General features: G+C 41.5%; 1 protein-coding gene across 20 annotated transcripts in view; it reads right to left on the bottom strand.

Annotated features, from left to right (window-relative positions):
- Positions 1-13,745, bottom strand: part of ATXN1 (ataxin 1) — a 419,791-nt gene that overhangs the window by 371,628 nt on the left and 34,418 nt on the right. Inside the window, exon 4 of one of the 20 annotated variants that reach the window (XM_059880662.1) lies at positions 6-13,566. The exons of the other annotated variants lie outside the window; for them this stretch is intronic. The gene's annotated coding sequence lies outside the window, so the exon portion shown is untranslated. The remainder of the gene's footprint in view (positions 1-5; positions 13,567-13,745) is intronic. 20 annotated transcript variants of the gene reach the window in all.

Genomic DNA, 13,745 nt, shown 5'->3' with positions numbered 1-13,745 from the left:
CTCACAGAAGAGCCGACGGAGTGAGCACGTCCCCTAGGAGAACTCTTAACTTTCTAATTTGCAGTGTGTTCTGTTGGCAATGCTGTGTTTGGTGGCACAATCCAACTGGGAATTAAATATTATACGCTCACTAGTAAATTATCAAAATGTAAACTAACAGCTATAGCCGACACCATCTGAAACTGCCAAGAACTTTCACACTGTGACTCTAGTGGGAAGGAACATCCCCCCACCCCCCACCCCACTCTGTTTAGTCTTTAGCTAGGTTTGCCCTTGATGACAACGTGCTCATGTATGTGTGTGGATAATGTCGACAGGAAGATGACCGTGCACTTTGGTTCCTGGCTTTTCACTTGGAATTTCCAAGCAGGATTATCCTGGGTGTGGATAATATTCAGCAAGATAAAACTGTAATTTTTGTAAGCATTTCTACTCATCATAATTTTGAAAATCACTTTCCCTGACCACTACACTTCTTGGAGAGAGAGAGAGAGTGTGTGTGTGTGTGTGTGTGTGTGCGCGCGCGCGCGCGCGAGCACACGCATGTGTTCCGTCAGTCATGTCCAACTCGTGTATTAATTTCTTACCACATTTAACATAGTGCCTTGCACACAATGAGTATTCAATAAATATTTGGCGACGGGCTGACCTCACAATATCAATTCCAATTAACAGAAATCCAGCCTTTCAAGTGAATTAATGACAGGAACAAAATGCTACATCACAGAAAATGTGACTGTTCTATAGTCCTCTATCTTCCTACATGGAAAACTATGAAGTTCTTCTATATTAAAAACTCCTTAGGAAAGAGCAAAACATGTCTATTTTCCTATGCCCCCGCAAAGTAGAGGATGAAAGAGCAAGTTTACTTCCCTTGTACAGACTGAGAAATCACCTTTGAAATTCACGCTAAACAGCTAAATGGAGCAGCAGACTGTCAAAAACTGTCAAGTGAAATAATTATTGATTGGAGCATTAAAATTAAAAATGAATGTAGGTTAATAGATGAAGATGCCTGGAAGAAAAAGCATATCATTTAAAACTAGAAAAAATCAGACAGTGAATCTGCCAATCAGGCTTGTCGAGCTTAGAATGAAACAATTCAAAAAAAAAATAAAGATAGCAATGAAATAAAAATTAACCACACAATGGCCTTTGTGACAGCCAAGGATAACTGAGCCAGGTTCTCTTGATGGCTTGCTTCCCTCCCTCAGTGTTATCTGCTCAGTTGTGTCCGACTCTTTGCGACCCCATGGACTGTAGCCCGCCAGGCTCCTCTGCCCATGAAATTCTCCAGGCAAGAATACTGGAGTGGGTAGCCATTCCCTTCTCCAGGGGATCTTCCCAACCCAGGGATTGAACCCAGGTCTCCCGAATTACAGGCAGATTCTTTACCATCTGAGAGACCAGGGAAGACATTGACATAAATGCCAGGGTTGAGAGATTGAAACTGGTGATTATCAGTTTGGTGATCTTCATGCGAATGGACTGAATCGTGGTCTCCAGTCCATGACAACCCTCTTCCTGGAGAGGAGTGTCCTTTGGTACTACCCCGTCTCTAGGCTGACAAAGCTCTCCTTTATAGATCTGCTGAGCTGCAGATCCACACGTCTAAGTTAATTAATGCCCAGCATCTCCCCCTCGCAACAGTTCATGTGCCCCAAACAGAACTCTGGATGGTACCACCCCTGCCTTGGCTTCCTCCTAAACCCAACTCTCCCATTCTCTATGAAGGGCACTGCCATCTTGGATTGTCTCTTTTCTTTCCTTGCTACTTCTAATCCATCAAACAAGTCCCTGCTGCCCCACTGTGATGCAGAACCGAATCCACCCATTGCTCTCTATCTCCCCGCTCTCCTAGCTCATCTGGACCACTGCAGGAGCTTCTCCTGGTTGATTCTTCACTCACCTACAACTGCTCTCCCATAGGATCCAAGCCATCTTTATGAAACACCGCAGACACCATCACTCCCCCTGCTTAAATGCCCTCCATAGTTCCCATGATGAGTTGAACAGCAGGCCCCAAAATGGTATGTTCACATCCAGAACCTGTGACTATGAGCTTCTATGGAAAAAGAGTTTCTGCAAGTGTACTTAAGTAAAAAAGATCTCAAGATGAGATCACCCCGGATTACCTGGGTGGGCCCCAAATCCAGTAACCAGTGTCCTTAAAAGAGACAGAAGAGGACAAGACACAGACCCAAAGGAGAAGGCCATGTGAACACAGGGGCAGGGACTGGAGTGACTCTGCCACAAGCCAAAGAATGCCTGGAGCTACCGGAAGCTTCAAGAGGCAAGGAAAGATTCTCCCCTGGTAACTTCAGAGCGAGGGAGGCAAGGTGACAGCTTGGCTTCAGACTTCTGTCCTCTAGAATTGTGAGGGAACAAATTTCTGTTGTTTCAAGCCACCAAATTTGTGGTCCTTTGTTAGGACAGCCCTGGGAAACAAATTCAGTCTCCTATCACAGGTAGAATAAAATGCAAGTCCTCTTGCCTCTCACTCCAGAGTGAAAGCCTCTTCCTGACCGCAGGGCCTTTGCATGACCATTCCCTCCATCTGCAAAGCTCTTCTGATGATGTCACCCCTACAGCATTCCTACACATCACTGAGGTCTCTGCATAAGTGTCACATGCTATGAAAGGTTTTCCCTGACTTCCCCAAATAAAGTCACCCTCTGTCTGCCACCATCACTCTTTCTCCCCTAATGCACCCTGCTCTGATTTTTGTCTGAAATACACAGCACACTTATGGATTTATAAGCAGTCTTCCTCCCCTATGAAAAGGTAAGCACTCCAAGAGCAGGGGCTCACACTGCATTTGTTCATTTATATACCCAGTGTACACACTCTGCCTGGCACCTGAATATCCAGTTGCATAAGAAGGAATAGTTTTCTTTTCTTCTGCTAAATTATAAAAACCTGACTTGATAGCACCATCAAGAGAGACTCTGTTACAGGTCCAACAGGCGACTATGATTTTTGAAGTCTCTGAGAGTTACAATCCCTCATCCATTATGTCAAAACACAGTTAGTTGATCAAAGTGTGGCTTTTCCACTTCTATTACTGGAGTTAAGATGAAGCACAGTGTAAAGGAGAGATCTAGATCCTTCAGCTACCAGGCCATGTGACCCTAGGTAAATAACTGTCCTCTTTGAACCTGGAGAATGGAATGCTGAAACTTGTTGTGTCTGAATCCACAGGACGCCCCTGAGAACCAATTGAGGTCATTTAATCAACAAAGTATTTCTCTGGATATTGTGCAGGCCAGATGTTGTGCCAGCATGGTGACACAGCCAGAACCTAGACAAGGTATGTCTGCCCTTATCAAACACAGATCCAAGCATACAGCTTTGCAAGTGGCAAAATGTGCATATGTAAAAGCAGGGGGGTGCGATGTGTGCTTGACACTCCAATGTAACCAGCTCCCCATTTCCAAACTGTTCAAGGCTTTCTGCTCTGCATACTTCTTAACACAAATGTGAACAAGAAGATGGATCTCCAACGACATGGATTACCCTCTTCACTCAATCACCCGCACAGTTCGCATGGGAACCTCATTTGTCTCCTGCTGAGCAATTTCTAATACAGGAAAAAAAAAAATCAGAGCTACCATGAACAAGGGTATAACATTTAGTCATCTAAAAATGGGGATGGGACAAACCGTGAGACGTTATTTATTTATTTATTTTACTTATTTCAAAATAAACATGCTGTTTTAGATACGTACCAGGGGTGTGAGCAATACCAACTCAAGGTAGTTCATATGTGGCCATGTCACAATAGATTTTTGTTTTTTATTGACGCACAGTTGATGTACAATGTTACGTTAGTCTCAGATGTACAGCAAAGTGATTCAGCTATACACGCATGCGTGTGTGTTCAGTCGGTTTAGTCCTGTCCGACTCTTTACAACTCTTTACAACTCTTTACAACTCCATGGACTGTAGCCCACCAGGCTCCTCTGTCCATAGGATTCTCCAGGCAAAAATACTGGGTTGCCATACCCTTCTCCAGGGCAACTTCCTGACCCATGGGCTGAACCCAAGTCTCTTACATCTCCTGCATTGCCGGTGGATTCTTTACCCACTGAGCCACCTCAGTGGGTGGCTCCCAGTTATACATATATATGTATATTCCTTTTTTTCAGATTATTTTCCATTATAGGTTATTACCAGATTCTGAATATAGTTCCCTGTGTTATACAGTAGGTCCTTGTTGTTCAGCTATAGGAGTGTGTATCTTAATCCCAAACTCCTAATTTATCCCTCCCCACCCCCACCCCCTTGGTAACCATAATTTGTTTTCAAATGCTATCAATTATATGTGGAATCAAAAAAAAAAGATACAAATGAACTTACTTAAAAAAACAGAAATCAACTCACAGACACAAAAGAAACTTAGGGCTGCCATGGCCATTTTTAATCATGTGAAAAAAGGTAGCCCACAGCTTGCTTTATGTAACTCAGACATAGCATCTTATCCTCGAAGCTGTCCAGACCTTTCAATTCTACATTAGTGGTTCTTATAAAACTCTGGAGGGCCAGAGAATTCTTTGAGAATTTGGTGAAAGCTATAACCTTGTACCAGAAAAACACATATTCATATAATGTCATGTAAAGACAGTTACTGGGGAGTCATGGGGCATTCTGAGAAAGTCCAATGACCAGAAATGCAAACTCTCCAACCACTCTACTTTACTGTCAGCCCACGGGCACCTCACCCAGCCTCCTCACCTGATCACTCACCTGTGTTTTTCTCCCCTGCTCTCCCCTTGGTGTATGCAAGTGCTGAAACCACAGTATATATAATATAAAATCCAAAACAATAGGAAAAAATTAGATTATACAGAGAAAATATGTCAAATTATAAAGTCCTGAATATTGACTGGAAGGACTGATGCTGAAGCTGAAAATCCAATACTTTGGCCACGTGATGCAAAGAGCTGATTCATTTGAAAAGACCCTGATGCTGGGGAAGATTAAAGGCAGGAGGAGAAGGGGACAACAGAGGATGAGATGGTTGGATGGCATCACCGACTCAATGGACGTGAGTTTAAGTGAACTCCGGGAGTTGGTAATGGACAGGGAGGCCTGGTGTGCTGCAATCCATGGGGTCTCAAAGAGCCGGACACGACTGAGCGACTGAACTGAACTGAACTGAGTCATCATAGTAAGCAAATCTGATCCTATACAAGCTTTGCTAATTAAGCTCTGCTATTAGTATTTTCTATAATGAAAATTAAGGTTTTGTCATTCAAGTTCTTTAAATGAGTAAGTTAATGCATCTAACTGGCTAAAGTTGAACATATAGTGTTGCTTCACCCACTCTGTTAGTGACAATACAAGTAGTAAATGTGGGTAACAATACTAGTGGTAACTGTAAGTAACAATACTGGTATAAGTGTGAATAACAATACTATAAGCATGAGTAATAACACTAGTGGTAAGTGTGAGTAACAATACTAGTTTCCCACTCTGTTCAAAAGTTCTGTTATGGTAGGAATTAAAAGGGGAAAAAAAAAAACTAAGATTTTTCTTCCAAAAAAGGTACAAAGCATTTTTATCCAAGAACTTTGAATGTGCACTGTCATGCATAAAGTTGTCTTTAAGGAAGGTTGGTATGCTACATTTTAAATACTTAAGGTTATGTTCATATAAACATTTATGCAGGCTTCTTAGAAATAAAGAAGAATTCTGCTAAGGATTAAAAGCCAGTTCCATGATTTATAAATTATTTCAACTAAAAATTCTAAACTATGAATTCTTTAAGGTTATTTTCCAATAGAAGAGGTCATTGCTTCAAGAGACAGAGTAACATACTATATTATCTTTCTTTCATACTTTAAGGTCTTAGGCAGGTCATCTCTGGGGACATTTTCACTTAAAAAAAAATGCCTTTTTGTGATCCTTTAAAAGGTAGTTTATCCTTATGCACTTAAAATGAGTTCAATTACCCATGGTCAGATTGCACAAAACCTATTACTATAAATCAACTACCAAAAAACAAGCTACAATTATTACTTAATCCTAAAAAAGGGTTAAGAGACAAAACTCAAAAGCAATCTTTTATAGATAAGATAAAATTCTGTTATGTATCATCCCTTTAGTTAAACCTTTTATTTATAAATCTAGCAAATTTCCCCGTGTAGGCTAAATTTCCTTAAGCTTTTCTGGACAAATTCCCTGCATTCAACATCATAAATTCCAATGTTTAGTCAGAAAAGAGGCTCTGGAACATTAAGATAATTACACAACTTGAACTTCTAAGTATATATTTTTTAAAAAATTAATAATATACTGTACTTCCTTGCTTAGAAGGAAATTTAAATTACAAAGAATCTGACTTTCAAAATTCTTGAATCCAAAAGCCATTAAAGAAAAAAAAACAGCCCATGAGCCAAGGAGCTTCACGAAATATTTATCAGAGTATAACATTTCTATAATATGAAAGCTTCTGGCTTTCAAACTCATGTCCATTTTTACTCCATGGTGTTTTTTAGCATAAAACAAATGCGTGTTGATTCTGGTACAAATCATAAAAGAGACTGTGAGGAATGTTCAAAGTAACCTCAACCATGATGACTTCATGTTCAAAAGATTTTTCTCATGTTAATAACATTTAAATCTTTGCTTCTCTCTGACTCACATGCTTCAGACTGGAAAGTTAACCAAATGGGCTGTCCCAGCCAGGTGTGGGAAGAATTTCATTGTCCTAAGCACAAAATGGATGGCATTCCCTTTTGCAACTGGACAGACTAAATATGGACAGACTAAATATGCCTCATTTCATGAGGCAAAAAAAAAAATAAAAAATAACCCTTAGCCCCAATTCCTCAATAGGAATCTGGAGAAAATTCATGAAATCTCAGCAGCTTATTTAAGGTGTCTTTTTGATTAATGGGAAATCTAAAAAGTCCCCTGGCGTTCAGATTCTGTGGGCACCAAAGTTCTCCTCCAGGCATGTATGGTCATGAAGGAGCTGTAATATCTTCCATGATAATGGCCTCTAACCAAGTCAAGTGTTCATCCTGAGACAGGCTGGGACCTGGGACCTGGGACCCTTTGCTGCAGCGCTTGCACCTGGACAAACATCTCCTTGCAACAAAATACAAAGAAATAATATGGAGCTAAAAATAGCTGGGTGCATGTGCAGTTAGGGTGACGTATGGACAGCAGGATACGAAAAGACCAAAAACCCAACTGCCACGTCTGAGGATCTGGGAGCAAAAAGACAGTACTGGGAATGACAGCCAAGTACAATGCATGCCCCCATGCACAGAGCACCACCAAGGGGGTGGGCAGATCACCTAAGCCATCCTTTGGGCCAGACCCCTGAACCCACCCCTACCCTCAACCTATGTATGGAACCAGCTCACCCTACTCCTGAGTGAGCAAGCAAAGGAAACTGTTATTTGTTTTTGGCTCCTTCCTGCTGCAGCAGGAGCCCCAATAATTCAGCCCTCACCTGAATTTCTCATCTGGCCTCTTACCAGTTTCTATTGACTAGGGAAAGTCAAGAACACCAGTTGGTAATGATCCCTAGATTATACATCTGCTCCATCTACCACCACCAGAGTAAGCAACCCTATGAATACAGTGGATGGACATACCCCCAGGAGCTATTTATAATCTCGTTGTGACTGAAAATTCCAATGGGACACTCAATGGGCAGACCAAGGTGGCATACACACAAGCAGGGCTGGGCTCACTCCATCTCAGGGCTGGGCTCACTCCATCTCAGGACTGTGCCATTCACGTCTTTCCCACCAAGGTCAAGGCCCTGGGCTATTCCCAGTTTCACCAGAGAAAGACAGGAAGTGAAGAAGCCCCAGGCCACCGTGGGGCTCCCAAACAAATACAACCCACTTTAACAAGTCAAACCTGCTGATCCTTTATGGTCCATTTGAGGGAAGGAAGGTGATAAGATGGAAAATAATTTACCTAGTACGTTCTTAAAGAATGAAAGTGGCTCTACGGTTTTCAGCCCACAGTCCCTTGGACAATTAAAATGAAAGTACATTCATGCCTCTTTGCTTTACACGGTGTATCTTGCCTGTATCTGTTGGGCGTTAGATTCCTTCTCTAGAGCCTTCTTAAGCGGGAGAGTGGAGTTTTCTGTTTACTCAGGTTTCCAGAACTGCCATTTATTTCTCTGCTACTGAGTGTTTTCATTCCAGCGGAGTGTGATTGTTAATTTGTTATTGCGAGTTTCTCAAGGAGTCAAAACAGCCAGAGAAAAGCATGAGCTACACACAGCAATAAAGGCTGGAAAATATCTCAACAACATGGAAATGATTCGCTGCCTAAAGATCTCGGGCTTAAGAAACACCCTACCCTTCGATTCACTGTAAATTTGTTCAGATGAAACACAAAACAGCCCGGTCCGGTTTTCAACTCAGAAACCAAATTCAAAAAAACATCTTGCTTGAAATATCCTGTGAAAAGGACTTGCAAACTATTTTTCCCTCCTCCCTCTAGTCAGTGAGGTCAATTATCACTTGCACCCAGGATTCCGACTTTAGTACCTACTCCCACCGTCTCTCCTCCAACAAAACTTTGCCCAGTTAAGAGAGACAGCTATCGCCATACAAATGGACTACACACATGCCAGCATTTTTCTGCACTGCTTCTTAAAAGAGAGGTAAAAGCAGCCAAGTGAAGCCTAAGCATTTCTACGAGGAAAGACTCCATACATGCAGACCTTTTTGATCAATTCAGATCCTGGTACGCAAGGAGCACAGGGGTAGAAATGATTGGTAAATATTAATATTTGCTAAATAAAAGCAGCTGATGTTTCTCTACCCTTGTGACCCCGTGTCCTGCAAGCTCTCCTTCCCCACAACACCCAGAGACACTTTCCTTTTGGTTATAGCATGGAAGCCAACCACTGGATTCAGATGAAAATACTAGGAAGGAGCTTCTTCCTCTTACACTCAGTGAACTATAAAAGGTTTGAAGTGTGTGTGTGTGTTGTGGTGGTGGGGGGGGTGTTCCCAGTAATATGAAAGAGATTTTAATATAAATCTTAGTGTCAGTGTTAAGCTGAATCAGAAAACATCTAAGGTCACAGATCTCATCTGTGAGGATGATGCCAATTATCATTTTTCAATGCAAATTACAAAGACCTCTTGAACACGATTATGTACGACACAGAATAATTTCTTAACAGGGTCCTATTTCAGGTGGCTCTCTGAAGAGTTCAAGCCATATGGAGCCTAATTAGACAGTCAACTTACACCCTCCTTGGTCTGAACTTGTATGACAAACAATATTTCAAAAGCTATTTTTTTTCTAGAGATAATGTGTTTGAAAAAGTCATGGTTTATTTCCATAAAGTCTCTTCAATCATGAAGTCATTTCTCTCATATACAAAGATGGTTACAGCCAAAAACAAATGGCCAAATTCTATTCCATCTCTATCTCTCCCTCCCTCTCTCTTTTCCTAGTAAATTAAGATCAGTAAGTTCAAAACTTTTCGTAGTTGTTTAAAATTTACAAATATTAGTAAAAGCATAAAGTAAATAGATGCCTTAAATATGATCAAGGAGCAATCAATTTTGGATCCAGATGTAGATATTAGGAAAGAGGAATAAATGAAATGCATAAATAATTCTAAATTATTGAGACTGGATGCTGAAAATTTCAGCCACTATAAATGTATCAATTCTCCTAATATATCAAAAACAACAAAACATGCTCAGCAAATTGGGTTCAGATAAGATACCTAAATGGAGAAGGAAATGGCAACCCACTTCAGTATTCTTTGCCTGGAGAATCCCATGGACAGAGGAGCCTGGTGGGCTACAGTCCATAGTGTCGCAGAGTCGGACACAATGTAATTGACTTCGCATGCATACGAGATGCCTAATATGAATGAAAAAATAAGCCCAAATTACAATTTTTTAAAAAGAGATATAGTTTCAAAGAAGCAAACTCACAGAGGAGACAAACTAGTGGTTATCAGTGGGGAGAAGGAAGGGGGGAGGGGCAATACTGGAGTAAAGAATTAAGAGGTTCAAACTACTATGTATAAAATAAGCTACATGGATCTACTGTACAACACAAGAAATACAGCCAATACTTTAAGATAATTATAAATAAGCACAACCCTTATAAATTATGAAATCACCATATTATACAGTGATTTATATAATTATAAATTATATAGCAATAATTTATATAATACCATACATCAACTACACTCCAATTAAAAAGAAGACATAGTTTTAAATTTCTTAAGTACTTATAGAAAAACCTCAAAATGAGCAATAAATTACTAAGTGAATAGGCTAAGAGCTTGTATATATAAACTAAAATAGATAATATATATATAATACATAAAATAGATGCATGAAAATAGGGACTTCTAAAGTGCTTTCTTGTATACTCTTTTCTTTTCTAATGTGCTCACTATTTTGTCTGTGATATAATTTGTACTACTTTTTCACAGAAAATCTTTTATCATTGGCAAATTACTCATATAAACTCAGATGTGGACACGAATTCAGACCACGAAAGGATCAAAATGAACAAAATCTCTATCCAATGAAAGTGAAACCATCATCTAGCCTGTTTCCTCCATTCACCAAGCAGAGATGCTACTGGGCATAACTAAAGCTGTGCTGAGCAAATGGAAGCGTGGACACTCGTTCACTCTTTCCTCACATTTTTATGCACATGTGTACTACCCTCAAACGATGAAGCTGCAGGGAAAATTTAGAGAGCACTCAGTCCAGACCCTCCTTTTACCTGTGATGCTCTGAGGGTTAGAGAGATCAAATGCCTTGAGCATGCCGAGTTGATTAGCGAGAGCAAAGCAGGTTTCTTTCCTTCCTGATCCTTGCTCTTTCTGCCTCATTGCCTGGGACGCTGAGAGGCGGCCAGAGCCTCCAGTCACATGAAGGCTGACTAGGAAGCAAGACTTGTAACAGAATGAAGCAATAATGACATGATAAAATGAGCTGTGCAGACAAGTACACAGGAATTGAGGGAAGTGGGGAAGGAGGCTGGTTTGAGCAGAAATAGCTGGGGAAGGCATTCCGTCCTGGAGAATGGGAGGCTCATGCTGGACATTCAGGGTGGGGCAGAAGGTGGGGGTGAAGGCAGAGAGTGAGGGAAGAATCTGAGCAAAGCCCGGTGGTGAGAAATAAACATGATATGTACAGGCAAAGGCTGACGCCTGGGGTGGACACCAGATTATGTCCACACTCTACCACTCTCAGTCTCCCTCTCACCAACCCCACCACCCCCACCTCCTCCCACATGCCTAGGAGTCTGCCCTAAACATGATAGAAATAAATTAGAAAACCCCAAAGGAGAACAATGGGGATTTCCAGGTGGCTCAGTGGTAAAGAATCCTCCTGTAAAAGCAGGTTCCAGCGCTGGGTCAGGAAGATCCTCTAGAGAAGGAAATGGCAACCCACTCCTGTATTCTTGCCTGGAGAATCCCATTGACAGAGGAGCCTGGCAGGTTACAGTCCATGAGGTCTCAAAAGAGTTGGACACGACTGAGCAACTGAGCAACAACTAGCACCCTGGGTCTCCCTGTCAGCAACCACATCGCCACTGCCTCCCATAGACCTAGTATGCATGCATGCGTGCTCAGCCACTCAGTCATATCTGACTCTTTGCAACCCCACGGACTGTACTCTGCTCTAAATACACACAAATACTACACAAATAAATTAGAAAATCCTAAAGGAGAACATTATCATGATAAAAAGTAACTAAGTCATAAACAGCATTTACTAGGTACCAAGGGCTCTCCTAGGTGTCATAAAAAAAAAAAAAGTAAAGTGAAAGTGTTAGCCTCTCAGTCCTGTCCGACTCCTTGGCCGACTGTAGCTGGCCAGGTTCCTCTGTCCATGGGATTTTCCAGGCAAGAATACTGGAGTGGGTTGCCATTTCTCTCTCCAGGGGATCTTTCTGACCCAGGGATCGAACCCTGGTCTCCTGCATTGCAGGCAGATTCTTTACCATCTGAGCCACCAGAGAAGCTCTTCTAAGGTGTCATATGTATCCTGATTCATTTAATCCTCATGCTGATTATAATCTCCACTTTGCACTTTTCAGATGAAGAAACTGAGGCCTTAAGTGACTTGGTCAAGGTAGTATATGTCAGGGCTGGTGTTTAAATCACAGGAGATTTCAAAATTCTGGGATATCCAACAATAACAAAACACATGGGCATAACCAGCCAAGTTTAAGCTGCCACTGCAAGACAGCTTTGCACCCCGTGCCCCACCGCACAGGCTTCATTCCTGCCTGTTCTCTGATAATTCAGTCCTCATTGCTAAGGAATCTCCAGGCTGTAGTCACACCTGCGGGGCTACTTCCAAAAGCCCAGGAGAGCTGATCCAAAAGGGACCTCAGCAATCCAGACACGGTGGACATCTGAGACAAGCCCTTCTACAGAGAGATGGCTGCCTGGCCACCGAGAACAAATTTTATAACATCCTCTCTTCCTGTACAGAGTATCTGGTCATAGAGTTTGTTATCGGCAGAACCAGGATTTAAAAAAAAACTGTGACCTGTGTCTGTTTTCTCTCTCACCCTTTTTCTCCCAAGGTGTATATTTATATTTTTGGCAAAGCAGTCAAAGGGAAAACATCACAAGAAGCCTTCCTGTGGGGTTCGCGGTAAAATGAGTAACAGCTGGAACGAGAGAGCAAAGAGAAAGTGAGTCATGGATACGGAGTTTAATCTGTAAGATTTTTCCTCTGGCTTTCTTTTAAATGTTTTCTCTAAACTCAGAGCTGGAGGCTTACATTTACACACTCCAGAATTCCACCTGAGACTGTAGCATCTCAGCCCTCTGTCCTTTTCACAACAGTGCAACTTAAATGAGGCCATAACTGCAAGAGATTGGCCAGGGAGATGTGGGCTAAGGAGACCTGTCCACATTTGGTTTACTAAGACCTCACAAACTCCTTTTCCAAAGAGTCAGGGTCTTTTCCAATGCGTTGGCTCTTCACATCAGGTGGCCAAAGTTTTGGAGCTTCAGCTTCAGCTTCAGCTTGACCTTCCAATGAACAGTCAAGGTTGATTTCCTTTAGGATTGACTGGTTTGATCTCCTTCAAAAAGACCCTGAGTCTGGGAAAAACAGAGGGCAGGAGGACAAGCGGTGACAGAGGATGAAATGGTTGGATGGCATCACTGACTCAATGATGAGTTTGAGCAAACTCCAGGAGACAGTGAAGGACAGGGAAGTCTGGCGTGCTGCAGTTCATGGGGTCACAAAGAGTCAGACGTGACTGAGCGACTAAACCAACAGCACCACCTCCTGCATCAATGTGCAGCTCTGGGTACCACGGACTAAAAAGCCCTCCTTTGATTATTAATCCCCACAGTCCTATTTTACTTTCTCCTATGAATTCTGGTCCTTCCAACTAATTCCTGACACAGTAGAAAGGGGAAACAGACCCACTGACCGTAAATCACATGGGTACTTAAGTGTTTTTGTGCTTACTAGGGCTTCTGGCATATTAAATGTTGAATACTCTTCTTCCTGACTCCCCAGATGAATGAAAAACCACTGAGATCATCAATGCAGGGGCAGCAACAGACTAAAAAAGAAATAAACTTTTCAAAATAAAGAATAACTTCAAGTATCTTACTAAAAATAAAATTAAATGTCTTTGTATAGTAAATGAAATCTCTTTACTGCACAATTACAATTTAAATTGTTAACTATCTTAAAGGAAAAAAAAGCTTTATATAAGGTGAAACTTATAGGGGAAAAAAA

This window comes from Bos taurus, chromosome 23 (genome assembly GCF_002263795.3).
Source record: "Bos taurus isolate L1 Dominette 01449 registration number 42190680 breed Hereford chromosome 23, ARS-UCD2.0, whole genome shotgun sequence".
Taxonomy (NCBI): Eukaryota; Metazoa; Chordata; class Mammalia; order Artiodactyla; family Bovidae; genus Bos; species Bos taurus.
This window is presented reverse-complemented; position numbering and strand designations above follow the sequence as displayed.